This window comes from Alligator sinensis, unplaced genomic scaffold (genome assembly GCF_000455745.1).
Source record: "Alligator sinensis unplaced genomic scaffold, ASM45574v1 scaffold1108_1, whole genome shotgun sequence".
Classification (NCBI taxonomy): domain Eukaryota; kingdom Metazoa; phylum Chordata; order Crocodylia; family Alligatoridae; genus Alligator; species Alligator sinensis.
Genome location: NW_005842256.1, coordinates 948811 through 962929, shown reverse-complemented (window position 1 = coordinate 962929; position 14119 = coordinate 948811). Strand labels below are relative to the sequence as shown.

General features: G+C 46.0%; 1 protein-coding gene and 1 non-coding gene across 2 annotated transcripts in view; both read right to left on the bottom strand.

Annotated features, from left to right (window-relative positions):
• Positions 1–3028, bottom strand: part of LOC102380750 (oxysterol-binding protein 2) — a 346753-nt gene extending 343725 nt beyond the window's left edge. Inside the window, 1 exon segment of the mRNA XM_025208840.1 lies at positions 3007–3028. The gene's annotated coding sequence lies outside the window, so the exon portion shown is untranslated.
• Positions 3029–13584: 10556 nt separating this feature from the next.
• On the bottom strand, positions 13585–13691 carry LOC112550926. The gene has a single exon (XR_003095008.1). It is a non-coding gene; the product is annotated as a U6 spliceosomal RNA (small nuclear RNA).
• Positions 13692–14119: the final 428 nt, after the last annotated feature.

The following is a 14119-nucleotide window of genomic DNA, read 5'->3' as shown; positions in this document are numbered from 1 at the left end:
ACTAGACCAGTTCCACAGCTCTGCTGCAGACGTTGCACTCCACGCTTCTACTGGGGGGTTAGGACAACCAAGGAGTGACTTCCTCCAGAGGGGCCCCTCTTCTGTGCACATGGGTCAGTTTTCATATACAAAGGCAGGACTTTGGGTGTTTATAGGTCCCCCTGAAGTGCAGACAGGATCATGTCAACAGTACTGCCAGCCCCAAGTGGTCAAAGAACCTGAGTCAGCCCTAAAAAACCATGAATCTGGCTTTTAAAAAAAGGATATTTAAACTTAAGAAAAATCTTGGTTGCTTTCATTTGACTTCTGTTTGTCTGAGTCGTTACAGTATGCTTGCATCAAGTTTTCAAGATTTTTTCCTGGCATTGAGAAAGAAGTGTATCTCATATTTTTTAAAATGTTGAGAGACTCTGCTCACCTGAATCAAAAAAGCAAATATGATGAGACTCCTACAATCATAAGAACTGATGGCATTGATTCAGCTTAGAATTTTGTTTTGCTATACTAGGTCTCCATTTTTTAAGCAAAGAAAGAGCTCCCACTAACCAAAGATACAAGGTACTGTGGAGAAGAGATTGTCCCCTATTTATGCTTGCACAATGCTGGCACAACAAGGGCTTAGGGCCTGTGGAGGCTGTAGAGAGATAACAACAAAACTAAACAGTCAAAATAGCACTTCCATTTAAGCCAAAGAGCTGCCCTTCACTTCTGCCTAACCTTATTCTCATTTCCTTCCTATTTTCTCTCTCTCTATTCCATGGGCGACTGGTGCCTCCTGAGTCAGGGGGGCACTTGCCCGCCCCCCCTCCCCAGCGGACAGTCAGTGACCAGAGGGGAAGGTCCCCAGGGGGAGGGTCCCCCACAGCGGATCCCGCAAACCAGGAGGGGGGGTTCCCCATAGCCAATCCTGGCGACCTACAACTGGCAGCAGTGTGCCGCTGGCACTTCTGGGCATGTCGCTGGCTCTTCCAAGTCAGTGGGATCAGCTGTGAGGGGAGCACTCCCTGGCTGGCGCTCTCAGGAGGGGGCACCAACGTTTTTGCCTGCCCCCCCTGCCCAGGAATACTGCTTTGAGGGGGTGCACCAGCACTCTCAGGGGGTGCATGTGCACCCCCATGCACCCCCTACACGTCGCCACTGCTCTATTCTAAATTAGATGCAGAGGTATTCATTGGGATGGACAGACAGATAAATAAGATAGAGTGGTATACATGGAGAGAGATAGATTTGACATTTATTTTATGTAACATGATAGCATCACAAAAGACAGGAGAACAAAATCTGTATGGATTGAGAGGGTTTGGGATTCTTAATCAGACTATTCAACACTTATTTTTCTTAATAGCTGCTTAACTCAAATTGGGGCTGTCCAACTGGTGACTGACTGGTAGAATGGACATAGGTGGATTAACAACGCACGGGCCAGCAGGGCCTAGGCCCAGAGGCCCCTGCCAATGATGGGATTCTAGACGCCTGGGTTCCCATGGGAAACAGCAGGTTTCCCCTTGCAGGCAGGCAGCGTTCTAGCCTGCAAGGAGCTGCTTGGGGTTGCCAGGAGTGAGACGCAGAGGGCACCATGTGCATGTACGTGGCTGCACGCATACATCCTGCCCAGAACACGGCCAGACAGCATGGAAAGCAGCTCCCTACAGGTATGTGTATGGAGGAAATGTGCTGGGGGTGGGGGGAGACCCCCAAGGTAAGGGAGGGAGTGGGACTGGGGCACTGCCCAGCCAGGGTGGTGCATGTGACCCAGGACCGGGGTGGCTCATCCAGGAGGCTCGGGGGGGGGGCTCCCCTCCACTGTATATGCCCCCCAGGGGAGGCATGGGGGTGGGGGGAGGCATGTGATCCCCCAGATTTGGCAACAGGGCAGATGCTGATTGCTCACTGCAGTCTTGGGGCTCTTCACTCTGCTGACTTTGCCCCGGGGGCCCCGTGCTGGCCATGCATCCCCTGCCCTCCTGGCAGCTGCGGGGCAGCAAGTTGTACCTCCCGCTGCTGGGCAAGCAGGGGATGCACAGTCCCCAGGGCAAAGGCAGCAGGGCAGAGAGCCCCAAGCCTGCAGTGGGCAGCCCACATCCACCCTCATCCTGCCTGGGTCTACTCCAGCCGTGGCAAGGGGAGGGCATGCAGAGAGCAGGGAGGAGAGACAGGCATGTGCACCCCGGGCAGGTCCAGCCAGCTTCCTACCCTGGCCCACCCCCTCCTTCCCCTGGCCCACCCCATCCATGCAGCAGTGGGAGAAGCTGCTTCAGGAGCTGCCTGGAGGTGGGGGGCTACATGCCACTAGCACAGGGGGTGGGGGAAGATTCTGGGAAGGCTGCAGCAGCATGTGGCCTGTACAGTGTCTGGCTCCTGGTCATGTCAAAACTGGAAAGCCATGACTCAAAAGTTTAAGAAACATGTTGGATAAAGGATAAGTACCACCCCGCCACCACCACCACACAGACACACACATATACACACACAATTAATATGCCATTGATCACAGAGACCCACCAGCAAAAACTGACTTCATATTCCTAAACCCATCTCTGTTCCGCATGCCAAACCCGTCTTAATTCCTTTCTATCTGCCCTCTCCGTTCCTGCTAAAGTCTGTGCAGGCACCTTCAGTAATCTGATCCTACTTTTAACTTCACTCCTTCCCATCAGCCAGATTCTGTTCCCCCCTTGCACATAGATGTGCCCACCACAAAGATCACTCAAATGCTTTGGGGTTTGTGTGGTGAGCGTGGCTGTATCCCTTGCATGAGCCATGTAATCAGTTATCCCTCTGGCTTAAAGAAATATACATCATTTGGCAAAGTTAGATAAGCCAGGTAATCAAGTATGTCAGGGATTTTATAATGTCAGAATATAAGAAACAGAATTATTCTAACTGTACCTTATGGAAAGGTGATTTTATATCACCTCCATTTAAAGACATTAAAATGCTAAGAAGCTCCAGATGGCTCAATCTGATTAAAATGCAAATTATATTTGTGTCCAATTAGTTGATTACCTGTAAATTAACAAGGTGAACAGGGAATGCTGAGGCACTTACAAAAATCTGACTGAGTTCTGTGGTGATGCTGCTAAGAAATCAGCAGAGAATCTAGTTAAGAAAATAGGAAAAACAAACTTTATAAGCTTTAAAGATAAAATAACGAAATATCCAAAGCCAAGCCTAGAGCTACATTCACCTCATTAGTATCTGGTGAGGGAAGAATTAACAACAAACAGTCATCACTTGTATATGGAACCTAAACATAAATGTTTTGTGGGGGTTTTTTCAGTCTGGTCCTATATACACACTTTGTTCATGTGGGTGCTCCTTTAAACTTTATTTTAGACCCTGATCTTAAGCAAAGACTACTTCCATGCAGAATTTTGCAGCACTGGAACTCTTAGCATTCTCTGTGTTTATTATTTTATATAGGAAGTAGATTAGATTCTAATTAAAAGATCCAGATAGAGAGCTCTGGGACAGATTTTTAAGCGCATAAAGGTATTAGCAATATGACATCTAAATACCTTTAAAAATCTGACCCCCTAGAGAATAAAAGTAACTCTTTATGGACAGGCATGGATGATGCATCCAGTGCTGAACAAGTTTTCCACAGCACACCATATCCTTACCTGTCATATAGAGGGATCTGTCCAGGAGAAGAGAAGACCTAAGTCTCTGTGCCCATTCAGTCCTCTGTCTCTGCTGAATGCTAAGATGACTGTGTGTGAACTGGACCAACTACTAAGGATGGTTTTCAAGGAAATTAGACTGGAACACTCAATCCCATCCACATAAGCCAGTATAAAGCTCTTGCTAGTACCACTTGTAGCCATCATTAACGGTGCTTTTATGGCCTAAGTTTAGTATTTGGACATTGAATTTGGCCACAGCTGAACTGAAACACAGAACAAATGATGCAGTCTTTGGTGCTGTCTTTGTTCTTTCACTGAAACAAAGTAACACAAATTAGGTCCAGAGCCTCACAGCATAGAACAAATTAGGCTTCATTGTTTAAAAAATCAGGTATGCTAAAGCACACCTAAATTGTAGCTTGTAAAGGACTCCCTTTATAAGATGCTAATTATAACGGTACAGTTTGCACACACAGCTGTGGGCCTAATTTGAAGGTAGCATGATCTGAGTGGGAGGTTCTGTTGCCTTGACCAAGTTGTTTCCTAGCTGTAAAATTGGGATAACATTATCTGCTTTCTAGGAGTGTAGAGTTCTGGCCATGTGAAAGCTGTAAAATGATGGCAGTAGTGATTATCATGAATCCTATTAAGCAGATATTTTTCTAAGAACATATTACTATCATGGTACAAAAGAAATAACCCCTCAGAGAAAAAAAACATTTCTTTTTATGCATTTGAATTCAATAGCAAGCTCTGGATCCTAATGAAAAGCTTTAATTTCTATTTATTCTGCAAACATTTTCAGTTTAAATCAGTTCTAAAAATAATTCCTTTCTCTTTTTTTATAAGCTGATTAATTTTGGATAGTTTCCTGCATCTGAAGTGGGCCACTCCAGTCTGAGAAAGTTAAAGCACAGACTTTGCTTATTCTTTTACTGACCTAGATAAAGGATATAAAATTGCAAGTAACTACTGATGAGATTTGCTTTTGTCCCTATTAGACAGTCTGCTGAAAGCAGCAAAATAACTATTTGAAGGTACAGATTATAAGAGTGAAGAAAGAGCAAAAATAGCTTCATTGAGAGTATGGGCCAAATCCAGTCTTGTACTAAGTAGGAAAAAAATCCCTATAGCCTGTAGTACTACCTGCTTGCTCTAGAATGGGTTTAAATACTTCTAAGAACTGCTAGTCTAAACATAGTTTGTAGTATGTAGTTAATTTAGCTGGGTCCTTCCTGCCAGCCTCACAAAAATCTCCTGTCTCCTGACAAGCATATTTTATCTCTTTGAGAGCTTGTGGAAACAGCATTGAAGCAGGTATATGTAACCACTGGCCTTTATTTAAAATAGTAGAGTAAAGCTTATGTATGAAATAACAACAGCAGTCTTCAACCAAAACACAGACATAAATCATCACCCAAAAGAGGGCCATATATAAAGTCACTCAGGAATCTGAATTATGTAACAAGAGAAGCTTTTCTAGGTACTATTCAAATAAGGGCATGTGGCAAGAATAACAAAGGATCACAGAATCAGACAGAAGAAAGCTTCAGACATAGCCTGGACAAACTGTTTCTTGTTTGATTCCTCCTTGGTTCAAAGTAACAAGACTTGGTACATGCTTTGTTAATAAAACTGATAGTATAAAAATTCCTGAGTCCATAAGCAATTTTTCTTCCTAAGCGAAACAACCTGAAAGATCCTGGATTTTTTACTAACAGCTTAACAATTTTGGAAGACTGCAGCAGATCAGTTAAAGTGTATCACTATGGATACCAAAGTGGAAATTCCAGCTTTACTCTGCACTGAGGCTTAAGGGTAGCCCCAAGTGGCTGAGCTGTAAATGGGTACCTGGTCATCTGGTCCAATGAATCAAAGTGGCCAAATGTAACATTGGCCACAACACTCCCTTGTGTACCATTGGTTTTAGAACTTGACGTGCATTAATTATGCTAGCATTGTGCTTGTGTGGACTTCTGAGACTATCTAGACCAATGGAAGCCACAAATAAGTCCCACAACCTCCCTGAGTGCTAGTCTGCTCCCCTTTCCTAATCTGAGGCTCTGCTTTCTGCTCCCTGTCTGATCTGCTGCTCTACTTTTTCTTTCCTGTCTTGCCTGTGCTGTGCTCCCTGTCCCCTCCCCAGTCTGCTGTCTGCCACACAAAGGCTGCCCAAGCCACATATGGTACATGTGTCGTAGGTTAGCCACTCCGATCTAGACCTTACCTACTTGAATAACTTCAGTAGGTCCAGTTTTTGTTCAGTTCTCCATTAGGCAAATTCTTGCTAAAGTCCTATTACTCTGAGGCTCTGGCCTCTTCATAAAAAGTTGCACCTGCTTAACTTGGACCCTGAAAAATGAATTATTTACACAGACGTAATTGGCATTATACTTGTGTAAAAAAGTACCACATGGATAAGGTAAATACCAAACCCAGGGTAACTTCCCCCAATTACAAATCAAACTCTCTACCAGCATAAATTATACTATCTTATGTTCCATCTGCTCATGTTCATTGTAGGATAGACTTTTGCAAAAGGCAAACAGGCTATTATTTGTTCTTCTACCACATATTGTTGAAACACATTAATAACTACCTGTTGTGTGCAACTACCCTGGGATAGTTGCAGATCTGTCTGCTCCTGAAACTGATATTTTTTACATAAGTAAATAAAACATTGTCTCCCTTCTCTCCAGGGCCTAATGGTGTGATGTTAAACCAGGCAGACACTCATTTCAGTTTAAACCAATTTTACCTATCATAAGACAACTAGAAATAGTTTTAAGCTAAGGGCATGGGCACACAATCAGCCTCCGCAAGAGAAGGTTGAGAGGCGACCTGTGGCTGCCTATAAGTTCATCATGGGGGCACAGAAGGGAATTGGTGAGGTTTTATTTACCAAGGCGCCCCCGGGGGTTACAAGAAATAATGGCCACAAGCTAGCAGAGAGCAGATTTAGACTGGACATTAGGAAGAACTTCTTCACCGTTAGAGTGGCCAAGGTCTGGAACGGGCTCCCAAGGGAGGTGGTGCTCTCCCCTACCCTGGGGGTCTTCAAGAGGAGGTTGGATATGCTTCAAGAGGAGGTTAGATAAGCATCTATCTGGGGTCTTCTAGCCCCAGCTCTCTTTCCTGCCTATGCAGGGGGTCGGACTTGATGATCTATTGAGGTCCCTTCCGACCCTAACATCTATGAATCTATGAATCTATGAAACAAATTGCAGTGTGGTAGAAAGGGGGCATGGATTTATTATATGCCAAAGACTCCATGGTAACTACCTGCAGACAGCTGACCTGAGCAGGGTGCGGGGCCCAGGGCAAATCAGCCCATGCGGGGCCCTGTCCCTGCTCCAATCCCACAGCCCCGGACCCAAAGAAGCTGCCACTGTTGGCGGTGGCAGTGGCTTCGGCAGCGGCAGTGGGGGGATAAGAGTGGCCAGACATGGACCGCTGCTATGCCTAGCTCTGTGCTGCCTCTGCTCTGCCCAGCTCTGCAGGGCCCCACAAAGCACGGGGCCTGGGACACTCACCCCGATTCACCCACATCCTAAGGATAACCCTGCCTGCAGAAGAGGAAAGCTATTGCAAAGTAGCTTTAACCTCTTTAATTCAAAAGTAAACTGCTGGGCTAAGAGCACACACACAAGCAGTTACCCTGAAGCAGAAAATGCATCAGAAAGCCTCACTTTCCTTTACTTCATTGTAACTTGCATGCCTATCCCTTACTTTAAATGGTGGTTTTTTTTCAATTTAGCTTAAAACTATTAGAAGTGATTACTGAACCCCACACATCATTTCTTAGTATGGTTCCCTGGTTGCTTTTGCGCAGGCTCCTTGAACTTCTATAAATGTTGGTTACAGTGCAGGAAGCATGTTTTTTTCCTCCACTTATTGTCAGTGCAGGTAAATGAATTTGTTTCCCCCATGGGGGCCTGTTAGTACTGCCCAGGAAAGACTCTAGGGACCCATTAACTGTGAAACCTTTGGAGCTTTTCCAGTGCAATTTTTTCTACCTCTGTGAAACAAAATCACCGAGTAAGCTCATCTGTTCGCATACGAAGTAATCTTTATTTTGTGCATTCCAAACACTGTGGTTTCCAAGCAGGATAGCAAATTTCATGCAACTTAGCTAACGTATTGAGGGTTTGAATATGTTTTTTATGATAATATCTCATATTTCTACAGCAACTCACATCCAGAAGGAATCTGAAGTATTTTACAAATTGTATGAAGTTTGTGGGAATCACCATACCAACCAATGAAATGCAGTTATCTCTAAGGTGAAACACTGCAGCTATTTAATAATCCACAGCAATACTACAAAACAGTTTAAGGCGATGAAAAAGAATGTATCCATTTGCAACTTTAGGAATAATTTTAGCTTAATGGAATGTTATGATCTTAATTGGGAGAAGTAGCTTCATAATACTGATAAATGATAGCCATATGTGAAAAAACAAGTCAGAGACCACGCCATCATGATATTACTGGAAGCATGAATTAGCCATACAAAGGAAAAAAGTTGTAAAATACTCCTTCTTATGAATGCAGAGGGGAATTATGACACAACACCCCAAACAAACAAGTTCATAGTGAAAACTGCAGCACTAGCTCTGGGCCTCATGTGTCAGAGTAGCAAATTATTTTCTATTGTCCATTTATCGCAGAGTTTTCTCAATATTTACCCCCTCTCACAAGGACTTTCTGAAATTTAAGGTTCCATTAATATACACTGCAGATATTACAAAATCTGTCTTTAATTCTTTAATTCACTAGCTTGGAGTCTTTTTCAACCGAAGAATCCTCATTCTGCTCCTTTTTTCATGCATGACCTACCTCAGCATGACTTGTCTCCATGAGTATAGCTAACACTTTTCCTTGCTCCAGTGTGTGATACTCTAACAAAATCTTAATTAAACTTATTTACCGTGATCATTCTCACGATTTCTTCATTGATTGGTGCTCTTCCACCCTCAATCAGAAACATAGTCCCTCCACAACAAACATTAAAAGGAGTAGTGTAGCTCCAATGTTGAAATACAGTAGAAAACAAAAGTTCACGTTTTCTTATCAGTTCCAACCAACTAGTGATATGTTGAGGATACTCTAGAACAGTGGTTCTTAATATTTTTTGTACCAAGACCCATTTGTAAACATTGATGACCTGCCCTGACTCAATGGCCCTCACTCCCAACCCACTGCCCTCCACCCCCAGGCCCCCCCCACCCCGCAGTTTATGGGGCAGGGGGTATGTGTGGGGGGGGGCTGAGGGGTGTGGGGCATGGAGGTCCCCAAGCAGCCCCAAACCACCCCTCACAGGCTAGAACTTTGCCAGCTTGCAAGGGAAAAGCCACAGTTTCCCACATTTTTCTCCTTTAAAGGAGAATCCAATTTTTAAAGTTTGTTTATGATCCTTTCATATATTCTTGTGACCCACTTTTGGGTCGTGACCCACAGGCTGAGAAATAGTGCTCTAGAATGAGCCACTCTGAAATAAAGGCCAATGCAACAACTGTACAAAGGGAGCAGGTGCAATTAAATGACAGGATCCTGCTGTTTGCAAAAGGGAATCCCACTGCTTCTCTGCCTTGATCCTAATAATCAGTGGTGGAATAATGCAGTTGTTTATAAGCCACACCTTATGGTACTTTCTCCTATTTCTTTACCACAATGTACGCTCCACCTTAGTGAAAACACAACAGTGTTGGGACACCTGATTAATAAGGATAACATATGAGATGTATTGCTGAAGTGAGTCTTCCAGATGGCAAAATCTAATAGCGAATACAAATTTGTCTTAAATTGTTCATTTTAGAAGGTGGGAACTGGGAATCAGGATATGTGATTTCTGTTCCTAGTGCTGCAATTTGCTTACTTTGTGACATTGGTCACATCATTCAGTTCCATCGTACTTAACTTTTCCCATCTCTTAAACCTGGATTATAAGTACTGTGGTATGTGTGGCTTTGGCTGTGTTTTCTCCAGACTGCATCTTTACATTGCAAGAAAGACTGCCTAGAGCAGCTGACAGCTGTAGCAAGTGGGCGTCCCAAGGGTTGATCTAGTCATTGGCTCTCCCACTTGTCTCAGTGGGATCTAGTCATTGCCACCCACCTACCTCACCTTCCATGCCTTTGATGAAACAATTGGAAATTGTTAACCAGGCGGGAGGCTGCCCATTTGATTGACCTGATGCGGAGGGCATATACACGGCTCTGAACCTCCCCTTATACCATGTCCCATGCCTCGCAGCTGGCATCCATAACTTCACTCTAGTGCCCCCACACTGCGACCTGCGCTCCCATACCCTCACACTGGGACCCTCACTCCCATGCCCTCACACTGGGGCTTGCAATCCTTGTCAGGACTCTCAATCCCTGTGTCCTCGCACTGGGCTCTCAATCACATCCTTGAGCTTGTGCCCCCATGCTGGGGCTCTCTATACTATGCCCCCACATTGGGGCCTCATCCCACATGCCCCCATACTGAGGCTTCTCAATTCCAAAAAATCCCATGCCCCCACACTAAGGCTGTCTATCCCACACCCCCACACTGCAGTCTCATCCCATGTTCTCCCTCACTGTGGCTCCACAATCCCAAACATATATATCCCAACCTGCTTTTTTGAGCCTCAGGCCTTGCTGTGGACCTGGACCCTGCCTCAGATCCCCTTCTATGGTCTGGGCCCTGCCTCAGGCCTCACTCCAAAAGCCTGAGCCCTGTGCTTTTACCTTCAGGGTGTGCTCCCCTAGTCTTTCCCCTACGCAGGGTAACTCACAAGGCAGCAGGGGCTGAGGCTTTCTGGCGCCCCATACTCTCCCTTCACTAAGGAGGTACAGGTGTGGCATTTCCTGGAGACTGCCCCACCACTGGCAGGCCACCATACCATCCAGCCCCAGCAGGGTGTAGCTTTAGGTCATGCCCCAGGACCAGGAGCCTCCACCATCCTCATAGCTCCTGCCCTGTGCCTCCAAAATATTATGTGAGCAGCAACCCCAGCCAGGTGATGTTTCCCCTCTGGCTGTTTTCAGCAATCTGCTGGCTCTACTGCTCAGGGCCTGTTCTTATCATTCACAGCTGGGCCTTGTTCCCAATCAGGTGGCCTCCTGCTGGCCATCTGACTCCTAATTGGGAGCGCAGCCACCTGCAAGCTGCTCTGCTGCTTGCCCACACCCCTCTGAGTGACAGGCACAAGCTGTGCCTTGTCACACCAGCCCACCTATCCATAGAACAGGTCTGTTATCCTCAACTAAACTAAACTGCGTAATACAGGAGGTCTCATCACAGGAGATACAGGATCTGGGAAGGATCCAAACAGGATCACAGAAAAGGAAAGCTGGAAGAGACCTTATCTAGCCTAGCCTCCTGCTCAGAGCAGGATCATCCCTGGCTGAACCATCCCAGGCAATCCACAAGTGAAACTTTCCAGGGATGGAGATTGCACAACTTCTCTACATAGCCTGTTCCAATACTTGACCAGAAAGTTGACCATCGTCAGAAAGTTCCTCCTAATCACCAATCAAAATTTTCTCTGCTGCAGTTTGAGGCCATTTCTCCTAGTCCTGCTTCCTACAGCCACAGAGAAAAGCCCATCTCCATCCTCTTTATAATGACCCCATAAGTATTGAAAGACTGTTATCAAATTTCCCCTCTGTGGCAGAGCACCTTTGGTATCTGCCACTTTAAGGTGTGAGAGCAGGCAGCAGGGCAGCCTGCAGATGTGGACTAGCCCTAATGAGACTGTCACATGACTCCAGAAGGGCCCTGGGATTGGAGGAGGGGGCTAAGCAGCCTCCATTTTGGATCCAGGCCCTCAGGGCTGAGCTAGCAATCTGCTGCTGCAGCCGTGGAGAGTACATCACCTGGGTGAGCTCCTGCTCAGACCATCCTTAGCGGTAAGAGCAGGAACTATGGGGATGGCAGGAGGATCCTGGTCCTGGGTATGACTGAAAACTGCACCCTGCTGGGGAAGCATGGCCTGGTGGGACTACCTATGGCGGGGACCCAGAAATGCCAGGCCAGTTGCCTCCCCAGCGAAAGGTGGTAGGGACACCTTATAACCCCAACTCCCACTACCTGGTGGGTCATTTTGAGAGCAGAATGGGGGTGGGGGGCAGGCACGTCTCCAGATGCCTGAGCCCCATGGGATGAGTGCCTGTAGCCTGCAGATAGGAGGGCTCAGGACAAACCAAATGAGGAGCCATGGTGATATAAGACCTTGTAGCCCTGGTGAGGGTGCAGAGAAAAAAGCCCCAGGAAGAGGGCAGAGAGTGACCCATAGAAGGGCCCTTGGCTTAGTTCAGCCCAGTGTGGGGTAGGAGGCCAGCAGCCTCAAAGAGTAGGGCTGCATGTGTACCAGCTAGAGTGTATGAGCGAAGAAGCCTGAAGGGCTGTGTAGAGTAGGGTCCAAGGGAGACCCGAAGGGCTGCACAGAGTAGGGCGGGATATGTGAGGCCCGGTGATGGGCAGTATGGAAGAGGCCCTGTGATGGGGGCGGTATGTACGAGACCTGAGAAGGGCAGAATATTATAGGCCCAGCAAGGGGCAGAACTTGGCCTGGCTTTAGGCTGGAGCAGATATCAACTCATGATGCCATCTGCGAGGCATGGGACACAGTGTGGGTATGGTATGGAGCTGCGTATATCATCCTCAGCATCGGGGCATTAAAATGGGCAGCCTCCCATATTTTACATCAGTTTATTAAACAGCAAGTCATGGCAGGAAGACTGGGCAGACTGCCCCACATAGACAGGAGGGCCTTAAGACCAGGCCCTGAGCTGGCCCCCTGTCACACCCTCATTCTATTCTTTTCCAGACTAAATAACCCTAAAGGAAAACACAGTCTATAAGGAGGACTCAAAAAAACCCACCACAGAACTTCTTATCTTTTGTCTACTCTGTCTCTTTAAGAATTCTTTCCTTACTTTCTAGGCCATCAGTGAATATCCTGCAGCATCTGGTTTGATCCCTGTTATTGTTCTGATCTGCAAAGGGTATTAGCATTGTGAGTTGGGGGCTGAGGGTTCTCTTCTCTTCATAATTCAAGTCAGAATTTCTGCCAACTCAGGGGTTCATTCCCTACTCTAGTGACCTCTTACACTTTCTCTTTCTCAATACACTGATTATTAAAGCTCTAAAACTTGAGGCAATTTATCTAAAGTGTCCTGGGCTGTCACTGTATTTTTCCGTGCAGCAGTGTGATGACCTGTCCTGTTGGTCTGCAATAATAATAGTGAGGAAAATGCTGTTATTTCTATTTGAAAAGGTTTTGATGCTATCAGAAACTTTTGAATTGCTGCTGACCAATAAAGCTGCTGAATTTAATGAATCTCTCTCCTCATATTTGGGACTCTGTAGTCACTTATTTCTCTTACGACGAGTTCTCTTTTACTTTTTTAAAACATTTTTTTAACTCATGTGTGACAGCCTTTCGCCTGCCACAACTTTGGGTGTCATCCATACCTCTGTGATGTTGCTCAGTGGTTCTTACTGGCACAGGGACATCCTCCTTGGAGCATCGTCTGTAGGGCTCCTCCTCCCCTTTCCACTCAGGTATTATTGTAGATCCCAGGCTGTGCCTTGATGTCATCCCAAGTTGATGTGCCAATGGGATGAAGCACTAGTGTCATGGGAACTTCCCGCAGTCCTGTCACACTTTGAGGAAAAATGCTAACACAAAAAAAGACATAACTCAACGTGGCTTAGACCAAGTGGTGGGCAGGCAACCGTTATCCCCTCGCTCCCAAGTGTTGGAGCTTAAGGGTGTGCTCCCTCGAACCTTTGTTCCCCATTTTCTACTCGGCCTCTTTTTCCCTAGGCCTTTTCTTTACAGACCCTTGGTCAGGTGTCCTAGGGGCTCCATGTGTTCCCTGCTGGGCTCGCTCATGGCCAGACACAGTAATTGTCCCCCGACAGCATACTTCAGGCATGCAGTTGGATTGCAGGGAGGCTGGGGCATTGTGGTCCATCCCTCTAGAATTTGCGTGTCATCCTTGCGCAGGGGCCATGCTAATCTTCTCTGTATCGTTCCAATTTTAGTATATGTGCTGCCGAAGCGAGCCCCACAATTACTACACCCCACAACAGAACCATCAGCATTCCTGCATTTTACAGCTACACCTCCAGAAATGTAATATATCTCATCCAATTCACCAAATGCCCTGATGGAAAATATGTAGGAGAGACCAAACAACAACTGCGCACCAGAATGAACACACACCTGAAGTCTAATAAAGACAAGAAGACCCAATTACCTGTGGGGGCACATTTTTCACAACCAAACCACTCTCTCTCCAATCTCTCAGTTCTAATCCTCAAAAGGAATTTACAAAACACTTTTCACAGGCGAGTTTATGAACATCACTTCATCAACCTCCTGGATACAAAAAATCATGGACTAAATATAGACATTGGATTTATGACACATTACAACACGCCTAACATTTGCCTCCTCAAGTACCTTTCCACTATTTACCAGCTACATTCATCCC